Genomic DNA, 25311 nt, shown 5'->3' with positions numbered 1-25311 from the left:
CTTGATTATCTATATATGTCATGCACTGTGTTGGAACTGGGATATTAAGGTGAAAAAGACAGATCCCTCACAACCGGGAGGAACACAAAGAGGTGGGATGTTTGAGGTTTGGGAGACCTCATATAAACAAGCGAACAGATACAGCACAGCACAATGCGATAAAAGCATTATTAGTGCGTGCTAAGTGCTATGAGAGAACAAGCCCAGAAGAGCTCAGTATAGGCCCGTGAAGGTGGAATTGTGCAGGTGTGCTGGGAGTGGGAGGAGGAAACAGGGGACTCTGTGGGTAGGATATCTGGAGGAATGGAAAAAATGAGTACATATGAGGTTCAATGGGAAGAATATGTGTGTATCGGACATACAAAGTTTGAATTAGAAGAACAAAGGGGCAGGGGGTACTTATCTACAAGCAATACTATAATGAATTAGACCGTGGAAAAAGATAATCATCATCAACGCAAAATGCTTTACAGGGGATTTAGGTTTGAGGGTGTCAGAAAGAAAGAACTGAGGCTACAAATCAAATCAAAAGTTTATTTGGGATCTTAGGGATTTGAATCCTAGAGACACAAATTCAGGAGGAACCTGGAAAGTGCTCTAGGTGGGGAGGGATGTGGGAGAAAGGAGAAAGAGTTTATAAAGGCAAAACCACAGGCTTACACAAATTGTTTTGAAAGAATTATGATCGGTGTAGGCAAAAATAACAGTCTCTACAGGATAGGTTATCATGCTAGTTGCTAGGTTAGACTTCAGCAAAATAAGCCTCATTCTGAGAACTGAAACAGAATGTAGCCCTTTGTGGCTGGCAGAGTTTAAAAGTTTATGTTCCATCTGAGTGTGAACATGAATAAAACCAACTTTCCTGACGGCCTCTTGGTTTTGCTTTAGGGCCCCTTGACATTAGTGATTCCGTTTCAGATGTTTCTGTTCACAAAGGAAAACAGAAATAACTTTTCTAAAAAGCTCTAATATAAAAGAGAACAGTGAAATTCTCTCTTTCTCACTTCTCTCTTTCTCACCATAAGCACACAATATGCTTTTAGAGTTTAGCTCACTTTAAGGTTGAATCATCTAAATCAGCTAATATGATATTTAAAATTTTGCTAATTTTCAAATCAACCACTGTAAAAAAGCAGCTAATTTTAGCAAAAAGGTCTTTTATAGGAAATAAAGACTAACAAGTTTAATTAGTATCGGAAGCATGCTTCTCTTTTGTGCTCACACACCCCCAACTGTGGTATGCGCACACACACACACACACACACACACACACACACACACACACAAACACATCAACATTAGTCTTCTATTTGGAGTAATTTTAAAACCCAGGAGTCACAATAAAAAAATTAAGAAGCAAACAAAAAGAATTCCTTTTAATCAGCTGAATTTTCAAAAAGAAAAAAACAACCAACAAAAAAGTGTGAAACCAGTTTTTCACTTCCTGCTTGGGGGATGAAGTCAGACACCTCCACCACCATAGCAGAAGCCTAAGTCTGGGCTGGAGATACGAGTCCACAGTCTACCAGACGCTGGAAAGGAGTCTTCTCTACATGCAGGTCTCTCTGGAGTAATCTGAAGACAGGAGCTTGACCTCAGGGAGACAGGTAGGTGAAGAAGGAGGGAAATGGGGTAGACAGAAAGATACAACAGACTCAGAGACTAAAAGAGAAACAGAAATTGCTGGAAATAGTCATAGGAACAAAGACACAGGTAGATTAAGACATGCTAAGAACACCAAGATGAATCTGGCATTGTCATTGTTCCAAAAAAACAGCTCCAAATCTAAAGGAAAGGGAGTACACTATCTAAACAGGCATTTAAACAATTTAGTAATTTGTATTATCAAATAAAAATAAATCTAGACTTAGGTAAAAATATACTTTATTTGAAAGGATTATTGCAGCCCGGCCGGGCGTGGCTCAGCTGTAGAGCATTGACCTAGGATCCAGGAGATTGGGGTTCGATTCCTGGTCAGGGCACATGCCCGGGTTGCGGGCTAGGCAGCCGATTAATGACTCTCTCATCATTGATGTTTCTATCTCTCTCTTCCCCCCCCTTTCCTCTCTCTGAAATTAATAAAGATATGTTAAAAAAAATAAAAAGAAATAAAAAGAAAGGATTATTGCATAAGGGGAAGGATACTATTGCAATGGGGGGTGGGGTGGGGGGGGACAACAACCATAGAGCTGCAAGCATCTGAAAAGCCAGGAGGAAAGAATTTGTTTTATAGGAAAGGGGTCAACAAGGTTCTTCTAGAAAGAACAGGGCATGAAGGGAGCAGGATAATAAAGGAAATACTTCCCCCCAAGTCTGCTGTTATTTAAGAGGTATCATTGGGGAAGGGTTGTATGCTGGGTCAGGAGATTGATTCAAAGTTCAGGAGCCTGGAGAAAGGAGAGAAGCTTAACTCATGTTTAACTTACATTATGAAAATTTAGTTACATAGGAAACTTTGTTTCAATTGATCAGTGAGGACAAACAGCTCAGCTCATCTTATTTATGAGGCAAAAAATGGGAATTTAAAGGGTCTGTGTCTGGCCTCATTATAAGTGAAAAGGGGAGACATCGGTGAGTCTTATCTCTCTAAGTTATAAGGGAAAGGTTGGTTCTTTGCAGTTAGCTGATATTAGGACACAAAAAGGTGGAGAGATTTCGTTTACAATTACTGTTTTCCAGGAGTAAAGGTCTCAGGAAAAGTTTAACATTGTTATTATGGCTCATGTAAGTAACAGGTGCTATTGTCAGCACAGAGAAGAGAGGTACTAACCAAATCTGGAAGATAAATGGAAGGCTTCACAAATAAGAAACTTGAACTCGGTCAGGAGTATGGAAACCCGAGCAAGGAAGATGGAGAAGGGCTCATGTAACGTAACATTGTAGGGGAGGAAAAATTTTCCCTGCTTCCCTTCTAGGTTCATTGGATGGTCTAATAATTAAATTGGCATAAGAAAGATTAACAGGAGAAGACCAAATATAATTACAAACATACAGGAGCCCCACGGAGACATGAAGGCTCAAAGGCAATCAGGCAATTGAGGCTCAAATACGATCCTGAGCTAAGGAGAAAAGGGTGGGGGTCTGGGGCTTCAAGGGGAAGAAAGAAAATTCACCTGAGATGAGAAGAGCAAATGTTTGGGAAACAAAGGTTTGCTGGGCCATGTAGGTAAGTCTTTCTAATAGAAAAAGTTATTTCTGGTAATAGCTCTCTTCCTGGTATAGGAATTATCTAAATTATTTTAGGCAGTTAAGGAAGAGGTGAAAAGCTTTTCCTGAGTCACATGAGTCTTAATTGCCTTCGATTCAAAACACCCACATGCCAATGTAGTACATATTGGGGTGGTGCATTCTGCCCCTCAATACACAGGATTAAGAAATCTGCACAGTGCTGTTTCTAAGGGAAGAAAGTGAACTATGAGGTAGGAAAAAAGAAAAAGAGTGGTTGTGCAAGTGTGGATAAAAAAGGGTGCTCTGATCATAAATTCCTACCAGGACAGCCCAGGCATATAACTTCTTTCGTAAAAGGTGTATCTTTGCCTTATGCAAGCATTGTCCATTGTTTCTGTGCATCTAAGTTAACACACCTTTTTGAAATGGCTCTTTTCAAGCCCCTCAGAAGCAAAACTACCTAAGAACCATCCTTAAGAGAGCACATAATCTTGTTACCTATCAATCCCCACCTTGCTTTCTCCCACCTTCATGTAATCTTCCTTACATTCTCTCTTCAATTCAAAATGAATAAAAGAAGCTGCAAACTGCCATTCTATTCTAGGAAGCATCTGAGATCTTGCTTCCTGCAAATGTTGTCAGTTTGGCTCAAATAAAATCTTATAAAAATTCTCTTATAAAAAAATCTTTTATAAGATTTTTAAGTCTTATAAAAATCTTATAAAAATTCTCTTAGATGCTCTTACGTTGACCAAAGAAAGTAGGTTGACTGTCACCAGATTATGAGGGGTTTTGAATGCCAGAGCTAAGTAATTTGATAAGAGTTTAAAAATACTCTTAAACCATTGAAGAGTATTTTTAAAATTTTTGTACACAAATTATTTAAATGTGAGTTTCAGGGTGCAATGTGAAAGACGGACCACAATAGGAAAAGAGATAACAGATGCAAGAACTTCTACAGAGCAGTCAAATAAATAGGGCAAACTAATGTCCAACATTTAATAGGTATACAACAGGGACCACAGTTTAAAGGGAAAATGGAAAAAATTAGGTGCAAGACATAAAAAAGCCTATTCAACATTTGCCCCATCAAAATTGGATGGATGCCCCAAAATAGTAGAGCTAGGAATTTAGAATGAATTTCTAATTGGATAAGCATTTTTACATATTTTATCCAACAAGTTCAAAGAGCAGCTCCAAACACAAAAGGAATAATAAGATCTAGGATAGGAGGCAGATACTAAGAGGCAACGTAGATTTTTAAAAACTTTTTAAATTGGAATATAATTGACATATAACATTACATTAGTTTCAGTTGTACAACAGAATGGTTCAATATATGTATATATTACAAAATAATCACCACAATAATTCTAGTTAATATCCATCACCACACATAGTAACAATTTTTTTCTCTTGAGAACTTTTAAAGTTTATTCTCTTAGCAACTTTCAAATGCGCAATACAGTGTTATCGGCTATAGATGGCATGCTGCACATTACATCCCCAGGACTCATTTATTTTCTAACTGGAATTTTGCACCTTTTCACTTCACTTACCCATTTTGACCACCTCTCCACCCCTCACTCTGGCAACCCCAATCTGTTCTCTGTATCTGAGTTCTGCTGGTTTTGTTGTTGTTGTTTAGTTTCCATATGCAAGGGAGATCATACCTGTCCTCTGACTTACCTCACTTAGCTTAATGCCTTCAATTGTCCGCACTGTCGAAAATAGCAAGGTTTTTTTCTTCTTTTATGTATGAATATATTCCAATATATGTACCACATTTTCTTTATCTAATTATCCATTGATAAACATTTAAATTATTTCCGTGTATTGGCTATTGTTAATAATGCTACGATGAACATGGGGGTGCAGCTTTTTTTAAGTTATCATCTTCATCTTCTTCAGATAATTACTCAGAAGTAGAATTGCTGATAATTAAATTCGATAGACACTGTAAAAGGTTAGACATGGCAAGAAGAGTCTAAAGCAGCTCATGGTTAGCATCAGAGTCACAACTCCTCAAACACATATTCCCTAACCACACAGTCAAAAGTAGCCTCGAGTTACTCCCTGTCTCATTACCTGCTTATTTCTTTCTTCTGAAAGAATCTGAAATTTTTTTGCTTATTCAGGTATTTATAAGTTTATAGTCTGCTTCCCCCACCTAGGATGTAAACTCTCAAAAGGCAGGGGTCTAACCTATCTTAGGCAATTACCCCACAGCTCCTAGAGCATTTCCCAGCATGCTGACATCCCTCAATAAATATGTATGGGATAAATGCTGGAAATTTTAACATATATTTGCTAACCCTCTGATCCATAGTTCTTATATGATATAGTTTGTGTAAAGGCAAATTATCATGATGGGTAAAAGAGAGATGAGATAGTCAACATAGAGAAGATCCCTAGATTAAGCAGAATGAAGATGTTGGAGAAGGCTTCTGCCTAGGTAACTAGAGTATGAGCATCAAGTTTATAAAAAAAACAAAATGTTTTAAATAGATGAGGGCAGAAATGAGACTAACTAATAAGTGGATGGGATGCATTCATTAGTTCATTTTATCAACAAACACTAATTGAGCCAGAGGGGAGATATATATATATATATATATATTTCAGAAATCTGGCAATAAAGAGTATAGAAAGAAGAAGAGGGTGAGCCAGGGGCAAGTAAAAGTGCTATAACACTCCCCTGCCAGTTTTAAGTGTCTTTTTCTTCATTCAGCATTCATTTGGTTGCTATAAACCTTTGACTAATACTCAGTTATGACAAAGTTGACTCTGGTGGCTTTTCTCTTGCTTGGTCATTGTTTCAAATCAACGATGGGCCCTCAGAGCTATTTCCCCTTCATATTTTCTAATGTGACTTCTAGATAGTTTATTTCTTCATAATGGCTGTGCTTAATGATTGCCTTCAAAATTCTTGAAAATATAGCAAATGATTCTTAGGTGTCCAGACAGTACAGGCTGATTCCAACGTACCATTGAAATACACGGTCACTGAGGGCATAACAGAGGTTTGCCAAGGGCTCTGAGAAAGCCCTGAGAGGGTATCTATAGGAAAGGTCCCTCAACCCTGGCAAAGAAAGATGACCCAGAATGGAGATGTTATTCCTCCCTAAAAATGCTCTTGGATTCCTTTCTAACCCTCTTATTTACTATCTTCGTCTCCTACATCTAACCTATTTCTGACCTTGATAGCTTCTCACAAAGATGGATCCACACCACCTATAACTCCCAGTTATCGGAGCTGCTAAAGTGGTTAGGCATCTCTAGTAGACAAAGTAATAGAAGATTTTACTGTTGTATATGGAAAATATCAAATAGTATCCTAAACCAACTTTAAAACATTTTTTTAATTAAATTGACTGGGGTGACATTGGTTAATAAGATGGAAAGAATGCAAGCACTAAAATATCATAGACTCTATTATAACAGTAGACATGCATAATTATATGATTACGGTTATATTTTATAGAAATAGTATGACCAGGCCGAAATGTTTATTTCTAAGAAATAAATCAAACTTAGAGAGATAAAATTGAAATTCTGTTCCAGAATGAAGGCCCGGCATGATCTATAATCCATTGCTGCATTTCTTTATGAGAAAAAGTTTTCTATAATTGCCAAGCCACTGCTGATTTAAAAGGAAAACCAAATGTATTGACTCTGAAAAATGAGAGAGAGAGAGAGAGAGAGAGAGAAAGAGAGAGAGAGAACTAAAAGCCTTTCCACAACAGTAAATTGGAGAGAATGAGGGGGGACACAGACAGCCGGGTGATGGAATAGGCTTATATGTCTGATGTTCTGCTCAGGTGCAGATAGAGAGAAAGGGAGAGAGAGAGGACAACCCACTTTGAAATCAATAGTCCTCTTCTTATAATGATTTTTAAATTTCAGAGTCACCATTCAACACATAATTCATGACACTTGGTCCTTAACAAAATAATAACATATGTCAAAGCATGCTGAAACCAGTTTTTTATTTCCTGACCTTATTCTAAATCCAGGCCCTCTCTTACACAGGCAGCTAGGACATGGATTAAGCTGTGAGCCGTAAAACACTGAAAGATTCAGGGACGGAACCATTCTACATCCACATATCTTGAAGCAACCTGAGGACAGGAGCTTGCCTAAAGGAGACAGGTAGGTAATAAAGAAGAGAAATTGAAGAGAAAGAGGTATAAGAAATGACACAGACACTGAAAAGGAAACAGTGAAAATAAGTCAAAAGAAACAAAGATTAAAACAGAGACACAGAATAGACTGTAAGACTTGGAAAGCAGAAAATATGAATTTGACATGGTCCCTGCCAATAACTACAAGTATGGGAAGAAGGGGAGTACATGATCTAGACACATAATGAAACATTTTGAAAATCTGTATAATACATATAAACACAAGGTACTATTGAAAGCGCACAAAACAGATCTACTAACTCACCTAGAAAATTAATGGAAGGCTTCACAAATAAGGAGAAAGTTGAATGACATCAGGAGGAATACAGAGCCCCTGGCAGAGAAGGTAGGGAAAGGGTCATGCAAGCTAATATTCAGGGTCAAGAAATGCCATAATAAAGGAAGATGGCAGAGTGTGGTTTCTAAGGGAAGAGAGTGAGATATTAGGAAAAGGGAAATGAGTGGCTGTGAAAGGAATTGTAGAGATTGACTCTTGTTAAATTATAAGAGTGTTGATTGCCAGAGGAAGTAGTTTTAATCATATCACAAAGAAGTGTACAGTTTTCAAAGTTTTAGAAACAAAGCAATAAAAGATTTAAATTTGCACGTGAGAAGGATGACTTTGGAAGCAATGCAGAAAACAAATTACAAGAGAGAAAAACAAGATCATTGAATGTTCCAGAGCAGAAGACATGAGGGCCCAATGGGAGTGTGAATACAGAGCAGGTACAGTACATATTTAAGAGCAAATTGACACAGTTGAATAGGTAAGATAGCCTATGACGGAAACGCAGTAGAGCCCAACAACAAATGAAAAGTTATAAATGTGGAACTACGAAAGAAAGTGTCCAGAAAACAAATGTGTCCATATCACCACAACCCTGTACTTATTAGGGATGTACGCAGTCTTAATAGGGACTCTGGACAGGAGTCTAGAACCAGAATTGAGAATAAGGCTCCCACTAGAGGGCACCATTATCCTACCTGAGGTAGGTAATTGGGAAAAAAACAACAAATACCAACTCCAAGTCCAAAGTAAAAGAACAAGATCCCATATAGAAAGTGGACACCAAAAACCAAACAAAATTAACTGAAACTAGAAATGTTAGGATCAAACAAGCAAGGTTACCAAAGATCCCCATGATCAGCACTAGAACTATACATCATGACTCTAATGTTAGCTTCTCAAAAGGCATTCTCTACCCACGTAATCGAAAGTGGCCACCTTCCCTCTCAAGTTCCCTGTCACAAAGAGTAAGATTTCCTTCTTTTTATGGCCTAGTAGTACTCCACTGTGTAAATGTAACGAAGCTTTTTTGTCCACTCATCTGCTGGTGGGCACTTAGGCTGCTTCCACATCTTGGCTATTGTAAATAATGCTGTAATGAACAAAGGGGTGCATATATTCTTTCAAATCAGTGTTTCGAGGTTCTTCAGACATATTTCCAGAAGTGGAATCACTGGGTCATGAGGCAGGTCTATTTTTAATTGTTTGAGGTCCTTTCCTACTGCTTTCCACAAGCAGCTGCTCCAGTCTGCATTCCCACCCGCAGTGCATGAGGGCTCCCTCTTCCCCACATCCTCACCAACACTTGTTGTTTGTTTATTAACTGATGATAGCCATTCTGACAAGTGTGAGGTGATATCTCATTATGGTCTTAATAGGCAATATTTTGTTAAGGATTTCGTATCTTCATGAGAGATATTAGCCTGTAGTTTCCTTTTATTGATGTCTTGTCTGGTTTTGGTATTAGGGTAATCCTGACCTCATAAAATGACTTTGAAACTCACGTTTGCTTCTATTCTCTGAAAAATATTACTCCAAGTCCACTTTCAAATGCCATTATATTGCTTCACAGATAATGCAAGTCCCTTACAATAACAAAAAAAAAATCTAATCACTTCATCCTATTTATTGTATCATTGCTTTCATTCACTTTGCTTATCTATAAGCATACATGGCACATATATACACTCACAGAAGTTATATACATTAGCACACACAATCAAATATATTGTTACTTTTATTATTTCTGAACAGATGTTTTCTATTAGATCAACTAGGACTAAAATTTAAAACTTGCCATGACCTGCGCAAGGATGTGGGGGATCCTGAGAGGTAGCAACGGGAGATTAAGAAATACACAGAGACATATATAAGACAGTTAAAGCTGGGCCCAGGTGGGACACTGCCCTCGGATGGAGAGACAGTGACCCCAAGCAAGCTCGGCGCCTTCATTATCTACATCAAGGTAACAATTCTTCACGCAAACTGCGGATAGCTGAAAGGGTCAAAACCAATCCCTTGGCGAGCTTTCTCAGAACATACTGTTTTGCTGCGCTCAGAACAGCATCTTGGGGGTTGTTATTGTTATAGCTGCACCCACTGTACCTGGAAGCGGGCACCCGGCCGCTGCTCGGCTGATCACAGACCCTAGCCTTTGGCGGGACATGCTGCGCGCAAGCATAGCTCTGCTCGAGCCAGCGAGTCGCCTACACAGTGGACGGGGGCACCGGTGTCCAGGCACGGCTTTGCCTCTGCCCGGACAAGGTCCCTCAGGGTCTTCAGGGCACAGCTTTGCTCCTGTCCGAGTCCCGGCCAGCTTCCAGGTTCAGCCGCTCTCCACAAAAACTTTTCTTATTTTTAAATTAAATTTCTTGGGGTGACATTGGTTCATAAGATTATACAGGTTTCAAGTGTACAATTCTAGGATAATCATCGGCATATTGCATTGTGTGCCTGCCACCCAAAGTCAGGTCTTCTTCTGTAACCTGTGTTTGACCCCTTTACCCTTTACTACTCCCCAACCCTTTTCCTTCTCGTAACCACCATACCGTTGTCTGAGTCTATGAGTTTTGGTTGGTTTGTTTTTCTTGTTTGTTCCTTTGCTGTTTTCAGTATTATATCCCACATACGAGTGAAATCATATTGTGCGTAACTTTTTCTATCATACGTATTTTGCTTAGCATGACATTCTCAAGATCCATCCATGTTGTTGCAAATGGCAGTATTTCATCTTTTCTTATGGTTGAGTAATATTCCGTTGTTTACACGTACACATCTTTTTTATCTAGTCCTCAATCGCAGAACATTTTGCTTATTTCTGTCTTGGCCACAGTGAATAATGCTGCAGTGAACAGATTGGCGCATGAATCTTTGTGAATAAATGCTTTCATATTTTTCAAGTAGATACCCAGAAGAGGGGTTGCTGGGTCATATGATAACTCTTCATACAACTCTACGACAAACAAACAATCCAATCATGTCCTCTTTCCAGAAGTGTCTATTCAGATCCTTCACCCATTTGTTAATAGGATTCTCTGTTTCTTGGTGTTGAGTTGTATAAGTTCTTTATAATTATTGGATATCAACCCCTTATCAGATGCACCATTGATGATGAACGTGTTCTCCCATTCAGTGGGTTGTCTGTTCACTTTGTTGATAGTTTCCTTTGCTGTGCAAACATTTTTAGTTTGATGTAGTCCCATTTGTTTATTTTTCTTTCATTTCCCTTTCTCCATGGAGATATATCAGAAACAATATTGCTAGAAGAAATGTCTGATATTTTACTGCCTATGTTTGTTTCCAGGATTTTTATGGTTTTGAATGCTACTGACATTTAAGTGTTTAATCCATTTTGAGTTTATGCTTGTGCATGGTGTAAGAAGGTGCTCTAGTTTTGGGAGGTTTTTTCACACGTATCTGTTCTATTTTCCCAAAGCCATTTATTGAATACACTGTCTTTACCCCATTGCCTCTTTTGTCAAATAGTTATTGACCAATAAAGCATGGGTTTGTTCCTGGGATCTCTATTCTGTTCCATTGATCAATATGTCTGTTTTTATGCCGGTACCATGATGTTTTTATTACAACGGTCTTGTAGTATAGTTTGATATCAGGTAGTGTGATTCCTCCAACTTTGTTCTTCTTTCTCAAGACTGCTGTTGCTATTTGAGGTCTTTTGTGGTTCCATACAAATTTTTGGAATATTTTTTCTAGTTCTGTAAAATAGGCCATGGCTATCTTGATAGGAACTGTGCTGAATCTATAGATTGCTTTGGGTGGTATGGACATTTTGATGATGTTATTTCTTCATATCTATGAACATGGTCTATGCTTCCACTTATTTATATCTTCTTCAATTTCTTTCTTCAGTGTCTTACAATTTTTAAGTACAAATCTTTTACCTTCTTAGTTAAATTTTTTCTAGATATTTTTTATGCAATTGTAAATGAGATTACTTACTTGTCTCTCTCCTAGTTCATTACTGATGTATGAAAATGCAATGAATTTCTGGATATTTATTTTGTACCCTACTGCTTTACTGAGTTCATTGATCACTTCTAGTAGTTTTTTGGTGGAATCTTTTATCAACGTCTTTGACTTTTTTAACGTAATTTTTATTGTTGATACTATTATAGATGTTTGCCTTTTCTCCCACTTTTGCCACTTGCCCACTTAAACCCACCCCCGATGCCCCCTTCCCTCCAGCCACCACCACACTGCTGTCTGTATCTATGGGTTATGCATATATATTTTTTGGCTAATTCTTTCACCTTCTTTTATTCCATCACTTCTGACAGCTGTCAGTCTGTTCCAAGTATCCATGTTTCTGTTTCCATTCTGTTTGTCAATTTATTTTGTTCATTAGATTCCACATGTAAGTGAGATCATATGGCATTTGTCTTTCTCTAACTGCTTTATTTCACTTAGGACAATAATTTCCAGGTCCATCCATGCTGTCGCAAAAAGTGAGTTCCTTTTCTATGGTCTTGTAGTATTCCATCGGGCAGTTGTACCAAAGCTTTTTTATCCCCTCATCTACTGATGGGAACTCGGGCTATTTTCAGATCTTGGCTATTGAAAATATCACTGCAATGAACATAGGGGTGCATATATTCTTTTGGGAATCTTAGGATATATTCCCAGAAGTGGGGTCACTGGGTCAAAAGGCAGTTCCCTTTTTAATATTTTGAGGTAACATTACGCTGTCTTCCACAGTGGTTGTAGCAATCTGTATTCCCACCAACAGCCCGCTGGGGTTCCCTTTTCTCCACATCTTTGCCAACACTTGTTGATTTATTGTGGGTAGCCATTCTGGCAAGTATGAGGTGCTATTTCATCATGGTTTTAATTTGCATTTCTCTGATGACTAGTGATGTTGAGCATCTTTTCACACGTATATTGGCCATCTGTATGTCCTCTTGGAGAGGTGTCTATTCAGGTCTTAGGCCATTTTTTTAAATCCACACCCAATGATATGTTTATTGATTTTGAGACATTGACCGGTTGCCTCCAGTACACACCCTGATGGGGAATCAAACCTGAAACCTTTTGGTGTTAGGGACGATTGATCTGCCCAGCCAGGGCTTTTGCCTATTATTTAATTGGATTGTTTGTCTTCCTGGAGATAAGTTGTATAAGTTCTTTATATAGATTGGAAATTAATCCCTTTTCTTTATCATTGGCATATATGTCTCCCATAGAGTGGGTTCTCTTTTCATTTTGTTGATGGTTTCTTTTGCTGTGCAGAAGATTTTGTTTGGCTGCAGTCCCATTTGTTTAATCTTTCCATTGTTTCCCTAGCCCTACAATATATATACCAGAAAAAATATTGCTCGATAAGATGTCCGAGATTTTACTGCCTGTTTTCTTCCAGGATTTTTATGGTTTTGCAACTTGCATTTAAGTCTTTTATCCATTTTGAGTTTATTCTTGTGTATGGTGTAATTTGGTGGTCTAGATTCATTTCCTGCACGTACCAGTCCAAATTTCCCAACACCATTTATTGAAGAGGCTGTCTTTACTCCATTGTACACTTTTGCCACCCTTGTAAAATACCTATTGATCATTAAGGTGTGGGTTTATTTCTGGGCTCTCAGTGATCTATATGATTACAATGCCCGTGCAGTATAGTTTGATATTAGGTATTGTGATAGCATCAATTTCATTCTTCTTTTCCAAGATTGCTGAGGTTATTTGGGATATTTTTGGTCCATATAAATTTTTGGAATAGTTGTTGTACATCTGTGAAATATGCCATTGGTATTTTAATAGGAATTGCATTGAATCTATAGTAGATTGCTCTGGGTAGTATGGAAATTTTAATAATGTTAATTCTTCCAATCCATAAACACGTTATATGCTTCCACTTTTGTATCTTCCTCAATTACCTTCTTCAATGTCCTATATTATTCTGAGTATATGTCCTTTGTTAAATTTTTTCCTAGGTACCTTATTTTTACTGTTGTAATAGTAAACGGGATTGTTTCTTAGTTTCTCTTTTTTATTGGTGTATAAAAATGCCACCGATTTCTGAATATTAATTTTATATCCTGCTATTTTGCTGAATTTGTGAGATCTACTTATTTTTTGGTGGCGTCTTTAGGGTTTTCTCTGCGCAATATCGTGTCATCTGCGTACAATGACAGTTTTTGCATAATAGTTCAATCTCTTTATTCATTATATGTCTGTTCAAAGTATTTACTTTTTCGTGATTCAGTCTTGGTGGGTTGTATATTTCTAAGAATATATCCATTTCTTTTAGGTTATATAAGTCTCTATTGGCATATAACTTATTGTCATATAATTGTTCATAGCGGTCTCTCGTAGTTCTTTGAGGTATTGTTTTACTGTTTCCTCTTTCACTTATGATTTTATTTATCAGCATCTTCTCCCTTTTTTCTTAGTCTAGCTGAAGGTTTGCAAATTTTGTTTGTCTTTTTTAAAAGCCAGCTATTTATTTCATTGGCTTTTTCCCCATTGATTGATTTAATTCCACTCTTACATTTATTCCCTTCTTCCCACTAACTTGTGTCTTAGTTTTTTTCTTTTTCTAGTTTGTTCCTTGAGGCTTAAAATTAAGTTTTTTGAGATTTTATAAATTTTCCTAAAACATGTATTTATCACTATAATGAACTACCCTCTCAGATCCACTTTTGAAGCATCCCACGGTTTTATTTTTTACCAGGCTGAGAATTTTATTAACCTTTTTCCCCAAACTTTATTCCCAGACTTCTTTAGTTTAATTAGTTGCAAAGAATGATTTGTGTCTAAGCAAAACCTGGAAAGAGTTGCAATATCCAAGAGACTAGAGTGTAAAAATATTAGAGAGTGGGATTTTATTGGATCCATAAACAAAATTAGACAAAACAGTCATAATATAAAATAGCAGCTCCCAATAATGTGTTTCAGTTTTATGTTCTTCAGAAGTTGATTCAATTCAGTTTGCTTCATTCTCTTCTTCTTTTTATCCTCTCTCTAGGATATTTTTTCCATTGCTTTTTCAGAGACAGTGGAAGGGAGAGAGAAACATCTATATGAGAGAGACACATCGATTGGTTGCTTCCCACATGCGTCCCGACCCGGGCCCGGGGTTGAGCCTGCAACTGAGGTATGTGCCCTTGGCCAGAACTGGACCCTGGACCCTTCAGTCCATGGGATGAGGCTCTATCTGCTGAGCAAAACCGGCTGGGGCAGTTTGCTTCGTTCTTGGAAGCCTCATCAAAATTCTTCAAAAGTTCTGGAACTTCATCATCATCATCCACAGATTGTTTGGGCAGAGCTTCAGCCAGTTTCCTTAAACTAGTGAGACTGTCTGCATCAAGCTGGTTTAAGGTGCTGGGTAGCATTTCTTTCGGATGCTGTGTCCCAGCATGGTCTATAATGGTGAATGTTCACTGCCAGAGGTGCCTGAAGTTTGGGATTGTTAAGGTGGATCACTGATCCTTGGCTTGTGAACATAATTCATCTCTTCCATACCAGAGAGATTGCTTACCCCTAATTTTTTTGACGAGAACTGAAGTTATTTTTTTATCATTTGTGAACCAACTTCTTTCTACACACATTCTCCTTCTCTCCAAGGCACACTTGTGCCTGCAGTTTTGTGAGTTTCTACTGTTTCAGTATAGTTTATTCATCTTGTTGGAGAAGAGACAAAACTACAAGGGGGACTATGGTTGGGTTCAGAGGGTTGAGCAGAACAGCTGAGAATAAGGGCACACACAAGGGATGCAAGATGGCAGCTGGTTGGAGGTCAAAAGTGACACCCCACATCCCATTGTTTTTAGAACGTTGTGCTTTCATTTTCATTTGTGTTGAGATTTGTAAAATTTCCTTTTGATTTTTTTTCTTGGCACATCGGTTATTCAGGAGTGTGTTAATTTCCACATATTTGTAGATTTTTTGACTTTCTTCTTGTCGATTCCAGTTTCAGATCATTGTGGTTAAAAAAGATAATTGGTACAATTTAAATTCCCTTTAATTTCCTGGTATTTGTTTTGCAACCTAGCATATCATCTATCCTGGAGAATGTTTCTTGTGCTCTTGAGAGGAATATGCCTCTTTGGCTGCTGCATGGAATGTTCCATAAATGTTTGTGGTCCTTCTGGTCCAATGTATGTTTCAAATCGAGGGTTTTTGTTGATTTTCTGTCCAGATTATCTATCCATTGCCAAAAGTAAGGAATCGAAGTCCCACTATTACTGTATTGTTGTCTTTTCTTTTCAGATCTGTCAGTATTGCTTAATAAGTTGATTTGTTCTGATCTTACGTGCATATATATTTATGATACTTCTGTCTTCTTGATAAATTGACCATTTTATCATTACATACGGACCTCTTTATCTCTTGTTACCATTTCTTGGCATAAAGTCTATTTTGTCTGATATAAGTACAGCTACTCCTGTTTTGGTTTCTACCTGCATGGACTATCTTTTTCCATCCCTTCACTTTGATCTTATTTGTCTCTTTAAAGCTGAAGTGAATCTCTTGTAGGCATCATATAAGTGTGTGTTGTTTTATTATTCCAGCTAGCTACTCTGTGACTTTTGATTGATTTCAATCCATTTACATTTTGAGTAATTATTGATGTGTAAAAACTTAGCAGTGCCATCTTCTTATTTGTTTATTCTTTATCTCCCTTGTGGGTTTTCCCCCCTTCTGTTTCTTCCTACCTTTGTAAATTAGTCATTTTCTATGTTGGCGTTCTCTCTTTTCCCTTTCTTCATCTTTTGATGAAGGGAATCTACTGTAGGTTTCTGCTTTGTTGTTACCATGAAGATTACATAAAACATATAGATGGAATAGTCCATTTTAAGTTAATAGTAACCCTACAAAATCTACTCTTTTACTCCCCGTTTTATATTTTTATTATCATAAAGTACCTCTTTACATATTGTATAATTTTTAACTATTATACTGGCTAAAGTTCTTCTTTTGTTTTGTTTTTTAGATATATCTTTATTGATTTCAGGAGAGGAAGGGAGAGGGAGAGAGAGAGTTGAAACATCATGATGAGAGAGACACCATTGATCAGCTGCCACTTCCATGCCCGACTGGGGATCAAGCCCACAACTCGGGTATGTGCCCTGACCAGGAATCGAACCGTGATTTCCTGGAACCTTGGTTGATGCTCTACCGCTGAGCCACACCGGCTGGGCTAAAATTATTTTTAATATTCTTTTTCTTTAACCTTTATACTATAGTTAAGTAGTTAACACACAATGGTATGCTACAATTAGAGTTTTCTAAACATTGACTTTTATTGGTGTGCTATATAATTTCATGTTTTCATGTTCCTGAATGACATCTTTTAACTTTAGGTTAAAGAACTTCTTTCATCATTTCTTGCAAAGGGGGTCTACTGGTGATGAAGGCCCTCGGCTTCTGTTTGTCTGGGAAAGTCTTTATTTCTCCTACATATCTGAAGGATAACTTTGACAGAGGATTCTTGTCTGGCAACTTTGTTTCTCATTCAATACTTTGAATATGTCATTCCATGCTCTTCTAGCTATAAGCTTTCTGTGGAGATATCTGCTGATGGCCTAAAGGAGCTTCTTTTGTAGGTTACAATCCCCCCCTCCCGCCCCCCGTCTGCTTTTCGGATTCCCAATTTGGCTTTGATTTTTCCCTTTCATTATAACGTTTCTTAAAGAAGGTCTTTTAAATTGAGATAATAAAGTGATCTATCAGCTTTGTGAACTTGGATGTCCAATTCTCTTCCCAAGTTTAGGAAGTCCTGCTATTATTACTGTAAACTTTCTGCAGCCTCTTCCTCTCTTCTTATGGAATCCAGATTATTCTAATTTTTGTTCTTTTTATGGAATCCCACAGATCATGGAAGCTTTCTTTGCTCATTTTCATTTTGTAAAATTCTTTTCTAATTGGGCTACTTAAAAGTCCCTGTCCTCTAACTCATTTATTCTGTCTTCCACTTGCTCTACCCTAATACAGATGCTCTCTACGGCATTTTCCACTTCCTTCATTAAATTCTTGTTTTATTAAAAATGTTAATGTTGACATCTGATAAGGGGTTAATTTCCAAAATATATAAAGAAGTTATATAACTCAACACCAAGGAGACAAACAATCCAATTTTTAAAATGGGCAAAGGACCTGAATACACACTTCTCCAAAGAGGACATACAGATGGCCAAGAGACATCTGAAAAAGGTTCAAGGTCACTAATAGAAAAATAGAAATAAAAACTACAATGAGATATCACCTGTAACCTACCTGAATGGCCACCAACAATAAATCAACAAACAAGTGCTGGCAAAAATGTGGAGAAAAGATAACCCTAGTGGGCTGTTAGTGGGAATGCAAACTTGGTATAGCAACTATGGAAACAGGAGTTTCCTCAAAAAATTAATAATAGAGCTGTTTTTTGACCCAGTCATCCCACTTTTGGGAATATATCCTAAGAACCCTGAAACATCAATCAGAAAGAATATATGTATCCCTGCGCTTATAGCAGCATTATTTACAATAGCCAATATCTGGAAATAGCCCAAGTGTCCTTCATTAAATTCTTCAGTTCTAAAATGATTTCTATTCCTTTTGTAGATATTTCATTTTGTTCACAGATTTTTTTCCCCTGGTTTTGCTAAATTGTCTTTCTGAGTTTTCTTATTTTTAGTCAAATTTTTCAAATGAACTATTTTGAATTCTTTGTCAGCCAGGGCACAAAATTCCATGACTTTGAGCTAAACTACTGACAATTTATTACCTTTTGGTCATGATGTTTCCTTGTTTATTTGATGGTTGTGGTTAATTCTCACCTGAGGATATCTTCCCATTGGTATATTTACACGCATGGATGTGTTTTATTATTTATTTTAAAAATATATCTTTATTGATTTCAGAGATGGAGAGGGAGAGAGAGAGAAACATCAATGATGAGAGAGTCATTGATCGGCTGCCTCCTGCACGCTCCCAACTGGGGATCAAGCCCACAACCCGGGCATGTGCCCTGACTGGGAATCAAACTGCGAACTCCAGGATCCTAGGTTGATGCTCAACCACTGAGCCATGCCTGGCCAGGCTCCCCCTGATTTTTAAAGAGAGTGCAAGGGGTCAGGTGGGGAGAGAAAGAGAAACATCAATGTGAGGGTGTGAGAGGGACACATCAATTGGTTGCCTCCTGCATGTGCCCTGACTGGAGCCTGGGAACGAACCTACAACCCAGGTACATGCTTCTGACCAGGAATTGAACCCGTCATCCTTCAGTGCATGGGTGGGTGCTCTACACACTGAGCCCCACAGGACAGGGCTGTTTCCTTGATTCTTTTATGTCCTTATAATATTACCTTGCTCCTTTTGCTTTTGAAGTTGCAGACACATCCTTCTTTACCAGTTCCTTTTAGATGGGCTCTTCTGTCTATTGGAGCTGTTATATCAGGGTTTTATTGGCCTTTGTATGGGTACACCTGAGACCTTTTTCTTGCTCACTTGTGGCAGAATTCTTAAGCTTTTATGGCTTCTCTAGTTCTTACCATTCACCAAACCAGCTACTGGAGAAAAAATTTTTGTTTTCAAGAACAAAGCCCTATATAGATCAAGTGCATGGTTTCTCCTTTGCACAAGGATCCTGGTGTGTTTTTCTGGTAGTACTACATTAGGCAATAAAAGGAGCTGACCACAGAGTTGGGGGTTAAGCCCTGGGGGTTGGGTAATGCCTACAGACCCAGTAGGAGATCCTCAAGTGGGGGGTTTCCTCAGAGGAACATGGGAGCCCTTTCTGCTAAAGCCCTGAACATAATGAACAGGGACCTCACTCCTTTAATGCCTTTTGATATTTTATCTGCCTCTTTGCCATCTCTTCCCTCCCACTAGTTGGAGGTCCTGCCGAGTATTCTGAATGGTGGTGGAAAGCAGTGTGCTTCTCTACCATGTCTCATACAACCATGATAGGCAGGCATTCACTCACAACTTTTATTTATTCCTACTGAAGAGATGGCCACCACAAGATTGTTTAGCCAGTGCAATGTCACCAAACTCATGCTGTAATCTCTCCTTGAGAAGACTGGACTTCTACAAATTCTCTCTTATCTGTGGGTATCTATGTCAGTCCTCCCCATGATTGAGGTAGGTCCATTGGCTCTGCTGATTCCACAACTCAAACTGAGGTCTTCTGCCTATTACCAGATCCAAGTGGACAAAATTCCTCTGACACCCCTTGACATAATGTGCTAAGTTCCACAATTCCCACAGAGGCACTTTTCTTCAAGGATGAGAGTCTAATTTGTTGTTTTAAAATGGGGACCAACAGGAAAAGAATTTATGCCACCATGATGTGACATCAACAAGTGCATTTTAAACATCAGGAGACTTAATAAACATTACATGACCTAAGTACAAATAATGCAAAGACGGGGAGAGAACTATTCAACACAAGTCTAACAAAAACTAACCTTAAATGATAATGGGTGGTACCACAGCGTAAAGCTCCACATGCAATTGATTCTGTGTAACAGAATGTGCTAAAAGCCAGGCTACTGAGTTGCAATTCACCTGGCCACTATAAAAGAAGTCCATGTTGAAAATACTCACAAAGATGTCTTACACACACACACACACACACACACACACACACACACACATTTTAAAGTGTTAAAAAAAAGTAGATTTGTTGCCTGGCCCAGCAAGGTTCAGTGGTTGAGCATTGACCTAACACCAGGAGATCAGGGTTCAATTCCTGGTCAGGGCACATGCCTAAGTTGAGGGGTCGATCCCCAGTCCCGGTATGCAGGAGACGGCCGATCAATGACAACTCTCTCATCATTGATGTTTCTCTCTCTCTCTCTCCCTTCCTCTCTCTGAAATCAATAAAGATACATTTAAAAAAAAAATAGATTTGTTGAAAGAATGAAAGGAGGGGATAAGAAAGCCTTAAACATTTTCATCTTTAGGAAACTCATTATTTTGACCATGTGGCTGTCCATTTCAAAGGTCATGACATAAGCTAAATAAGCGTCTTTGCTTTCCACAGCCATGGGCACAGCAAAATCCACCCCTCGTAAGCCCTTAGAAGAAGACAAAAAAAAGCAACATCTCCAAGAGTTGCTGAGCGCAGTAGGACTTGCAGTTGAATACTGGTTGCCAAAGCTACAGAAGCGCCTGGGTGTGACTTGTCCCCAGGCCTTGCGACACCTAGGAGAAAAAGAGCTCCAGGAGCTGAAATCCCAGGCCAAGCATTCTTGGGAGAAAGGGGCCCTGGAGAAGCTGCTTCATCTGGCATGCTCAAATAACCTTTCAGCTTTACCGGGGCCTCAGGTGGAAATGGAAAAGGAAAAGGAGAAGGCAGAGCAGGCCCAGCAGGTACAAGGAGACTCAGTGTCAGAAGGGAGACAACAACAAGAAGAGGCGGTGAGGAAAAAAGAAGCAGAGCTGAGGATGGCAACAAAGAGCCCCCAAAAGCACGGGCCACCCCAGGAAAGGACCTCAGGAGAAAACTTGGAAAATATGCAGAGACAACAGAGCCTCATGGAAGGCACATTTCCTCACAGGCAAAATGTCCCAGACAGAGATCTGGTGAGATGGGCATCTGGAGGGCTGGCCCTGCAGGGAATTTACATAACAAGCCACCATAGGAGCTTTCTAGAGAGGAGAGAAAACCTACTGAGTGTCACCAAGGAATTCACCTTCTCTGGCCCTGAGCAGGGCACACGGATGGAAACCAAGGAATTTACATCTTCTCAAGCAGAATCCATGTTCACCCAGACAATGGAGAAGCTGGGCTTCAGTGTAACTGCCGCAGCCAAGGACAGAGGTTGGGGATTTTGCTTGGAAGCTGGTATGGACCACAGCAAACATTCAGAATCCACGGAAACCCGACAGTCATGTTCTGATCACTCTTATTTCTGCTCTACCAAGTTCAGTTATGTCCCACTTGCCTCCTGCCACTTTCCCATTGATCAGCTCCAGTTCTCCAAGGCTGCTCTCCAGGAACTGAAATGCATTGAAGACCTTCTGGGACAGCCTGAAGACCCAGACAGACTCACCTTGCTGAGGCACAGGACTGAAGCTTTCTTCCACAGGTTTGGCTCTCATGCCAACCAGGGCCCTCTGCACCTGGGAGGAATCTACTGTTGGAAAGCCGTTTCAGAGGGTTTCCGAAGTGAGCAGCTGGAAGAAGTAAAACAGCAGTCAGCAGAGGCCCTGAATGCTTACATAAGATGCTCTGGAGTGAAAGTAGCTGCAGGTGCAGAGGTGTCAGACTCTCATTCAAAAACTGCCACCGAAAGCACAAACTTCCAAAATCTCCAAACCAAAGTCCAATTATTTGTGACACAGACAGGTGGCCCACCAGAAGCAAATGGCTTTCTCCAGTGGAAAGCTGGCCTAGTTGCCTGTAATCAAACCTGGAATGTCATTGACAGGGGGCTTCAGCTGGTGCCCATTTGGGACATCATTCTCTTCAGCCACAGAAGTGATTTTAAGGATCCTCTTCAGGTAGCTAGGTTACTGAAAGACAGCTACAGTGCTCTGACTGGCCTCACTGCCCAGATCCAGGATGGAGAAGAATTACTGAGTGTCAGGGAGGAAGCTAGGGTTTTCCTAGAGGATGTGAAATCCTGGGAGGTATCTGATCCCAAAGAGCAGCTTCAAAAACTGATCAATTTCATGCAAAAGTTGAAAAGTTATGACACTTGGGTTAACATATGCCTCCCAGATTGTGGTCTGCAGAGTTTTCTGGCAAACACTGTTAACTTTTGCCAAAAATCTTCCATTGGTGAAACTGAGTTTATTAAATCTCAATTGCGCAGCCTTTTGGATCCTCACATCTACAGAGTGAAAAACTTTCCTCAGGCTCAGTCCATCATGCAGTGGATCTTCCAGTCACAGTCACAGCAAGAGCCTATCAGCATCTCCCAATTGTCTGAATTAATTAAAATCTTACAGGAAACCCGGCATGACCTCAGGGAAGAGATGCCCAATTCTGTGTCTGCAGAAACAGTGGAGGAAGCTCAAAGAAAGGCAACTTCTGAGCTCAACTGGTTTCTTGGCTGCTTCTTGAACCCCCCTGCACGGCGGGTGTGAGTCTGGGAGGGCTGGTGGGGCCTGCAACTCTGGGCGGACTGTCCCGACCCCGACCATCGCACCCGTGCCCAGGACGGTGACCTTATGTAAGAATGATTCAGCAGAATGTCCCTGCGCATGCGGCTTAGCCTTACGTAAGAATGATTCAGCAGAATGTCCCTGCGCATGCGGCTTAGCCTTACGTAAGAATGATTCAGCAGAATGTCCCTGCGCATGCGGCTTAGCCTTACGTAAGAATGATTCAGCATGCTGTCCCTGCGCATGCGGCTTAGCCTTATGTAAGAATGCTTCCGCAGAATGTCCCTGCGCAGGCAGAGCGCGCCGCTGGCGGGGGTCTATATAACCAGCCCTGCACACAGTCAGGCAGGAGCTGTTTCTCCCAATGTCGGCTCCGCGCGCCGCCTTGGCCTTGACGTTGGGGATCTCGCCCCAATCACCCCTTGCAGCCTCCCTCTGCCAACACTTGGCGCAGCCGGCAGGATGAGGTGAGTCTCCCCTCGGCTCCTACTGAGAACCCGGGGGGAGGACACGTGGCCCCCTCCCTCCTCGGGGTACCCTGTCGCGGCTACCTACTGGCGTGGGCACCGCCGGAGGACTGGGATGCTGTGCCCCCGCCCGAGGAGGTCCGGAAGGCTCTGCAGCGCCGGAGGCCGGGGCCCTCCTGGCCACGGGGCAGCCGCGGGCGGGAGGCGGGGCTGTTTCTGTGTGTTCTCCCGCACGCCGGCCGCGGGAACCGGGAACTGCGGGCGCAAGTACAGCAGCTGCCTCGCGGAAGCGGAGCTGGAGCAGCGCCACGGTGCGACCGGCCGAAGGCTGCGCGCACGGGGTGCCGTCCTTGGTGCCGCCTTCCCGCGCCTAGTCCCGGGAGGCGGCGCAGACGGGGGCGGCCCATCGCGCGGCGGAAAGTGGAGGCCGAGGAAGCCCTGGCCCGGGGAGGGCAGCAGGAGGGCCGCCCCCACCCCCACGCCACACCACGCACGCCACACACGCCGCGGCGGGACCGCGCGACTCGCCCACGCACTGCGAGCAGCAACCGGGGGAATCCGACCCGCGTGGCTGCTGCGCTTGTGGGCTGGTGGGGCTGACAATATGCAAAGGAACGGAAGAAGCAGCTCACCTTCCTGCAGGTCTCTTCCCTCCTTGTTGTCCTCATGTCCACTTCTGGTGACAAGGAAGAAAATCCTGGCCGGCGTGGCTCCTCCTGTGCGCCTGGAGGCCCTGGGCTCAGCTCTGGTCAGGGCACGTGCCCGGGTTGCAGGCTCAATCGACAGTAGGGGGCGTGCAGGAGGCAGCCCATCGAATCTCTCACTCTCATTGATGTTTCTCTCTCCTTTTTTCCTCTCTCTCTAAATAAATCAATAAAAATTTATTTTTTAAAAAAAATGGTTCAAAACGCATAAGTATTCAAAGTCCAGTATTATAGGAGTCTAAGAAGGTCTGACTGGCTTTTGGAACAAGATTTATGAGCAGGTTAAAAGGGCCATTTTAATCAAGGCTCTGAACAAAGTCAGATTTGATTACACCATTAATGGTTTTAAAAACTATTACTTCAGTAATGACATATCAAAGAATATATAGTTTTTAGGTTCTGATATTTCAAGAGATTTTTTTTGTTATTAAACTGTAAGGAAACGCTTATCAACAGGCTATTCAAGCCATAGCATTATGATCAGAATAAAAAGGAAAAGCACTCTAAAGCCACCAAGAACCTGAGAGGGGAAATCAATCCCCATTCTGCAAACCTATATACACCTTCTGAAACAATGACTTATGCTGGATTCCCAAAGCTGATGAGTTAAAGGAGTCCTGACACAAAGGAGAGAATTTCTTCATGTTGGACATAGAGCATCCATTGGCTTCCATCTACAGGCACACTCTCTACCCCTCCCTAGACCGTGAAAACAGACAATCCAGGGAACAGCAGCCCAAACTTGTGTCTTCAGAGCATGCAGATAAAAGTGCCGAATCTGTGCCTTTGTACCCTCAAAGGACTTCAAGCAAACTCTCAGTTTGAGGTCAAATGACCCATGTCTACAGAAGAAATCCTGGAACAGAAAAATTTTGTGTGTGTGGGGGGGGGGCTCTTAAACAGTACAGTTTCCTTTTTGTTCTCTGGAAAATAGTCTCAGTAAGGACCTCCTAATATGATCATCTTCAAATGGCGACAGCAACAGAACACCTGCATCGCCTGGTGCCTCTCTCATGTCCACATGTCTTCCTCCTTGAAAACTGCGATTTTCAGTTGACAATTCGTGAATGGGTGGTGGTGGTGTTTTTTTAATTTGTTTACTGAATCCATAATGGCTTTTAACTAAGAATTATCATATATCATATATTAACTTTGTTTTCAATCCAAAATTATTGTATATAAATAAAGATCTTTGGTAAGTTCCTCAGGCATTTAAGTGGTGTGATGATTATTTGAGATGAAGAAGCTGTACTCAAGGTATAAGAAAAAAACTGGCAAGAAGTACATTGGAACAGAGAGAAGATGACTGTGTAGGAATGGGGATTTCTGTGATAGTACTGGAGAGAGTACAGCTGCCACCAAGGTGGGATCAGGGCTGTGGGGATTACAGTGTCACTGGATTGGGCTCACTGAGGGAGGCGCCCTCAGCACCGTGTTGGAGGAGGAAA

At 40.5% G+C, this 25311-nt stretch overlaps 1 pseudogene across 2 annotated transcripts; it reads left to right on the top strand.

Annotated features, from left to right (window-relative positions):
* Positions 1–1487: 1487 nt before the first annotated feature.
* LOC308564564 (interferon-induced very large GTPase 1 pseudogene) lies at positions 1488–23795 on the top strand (annotated as a pseudogene). 2 transcript variants are annotated; one of them, XR_014000640.1, is made up of 3 exons: positions 1488–1607; positions 7201–7320; positions 20624–23795. The product of XR_014000640.1 is annotated as an interferon-induced very large GTPase 1 pseudogene (transcript). The 2 variants fall into 2 exon arrangements; XR_014000641.1 differs by lacking the exon at positions 7201–7320 and having other exon boundaries at positions 1510–1607.
* The last annotated feature ends 1516 nt before the right edge of the window (positions 23796–25311 follow it).

Source organism: Miniopterus schreibersii (assembly GCF_964146895.1).
Source record: "Miniopterus schreibersii genome assembly, chromosome: 12".
Classification (NCBI taxonomy): Eukaryota; Metazoa; Chordata; class Mammalia; order Chiroptera; family Miniopteridae; genus Miniopterus; species Miniopterus schreibersii.
The sequence above is the reverse complement of the archived record's forward strand: the minus strand, read 5'-3'. Positions and strand labels throughout refer to the sequence as shown.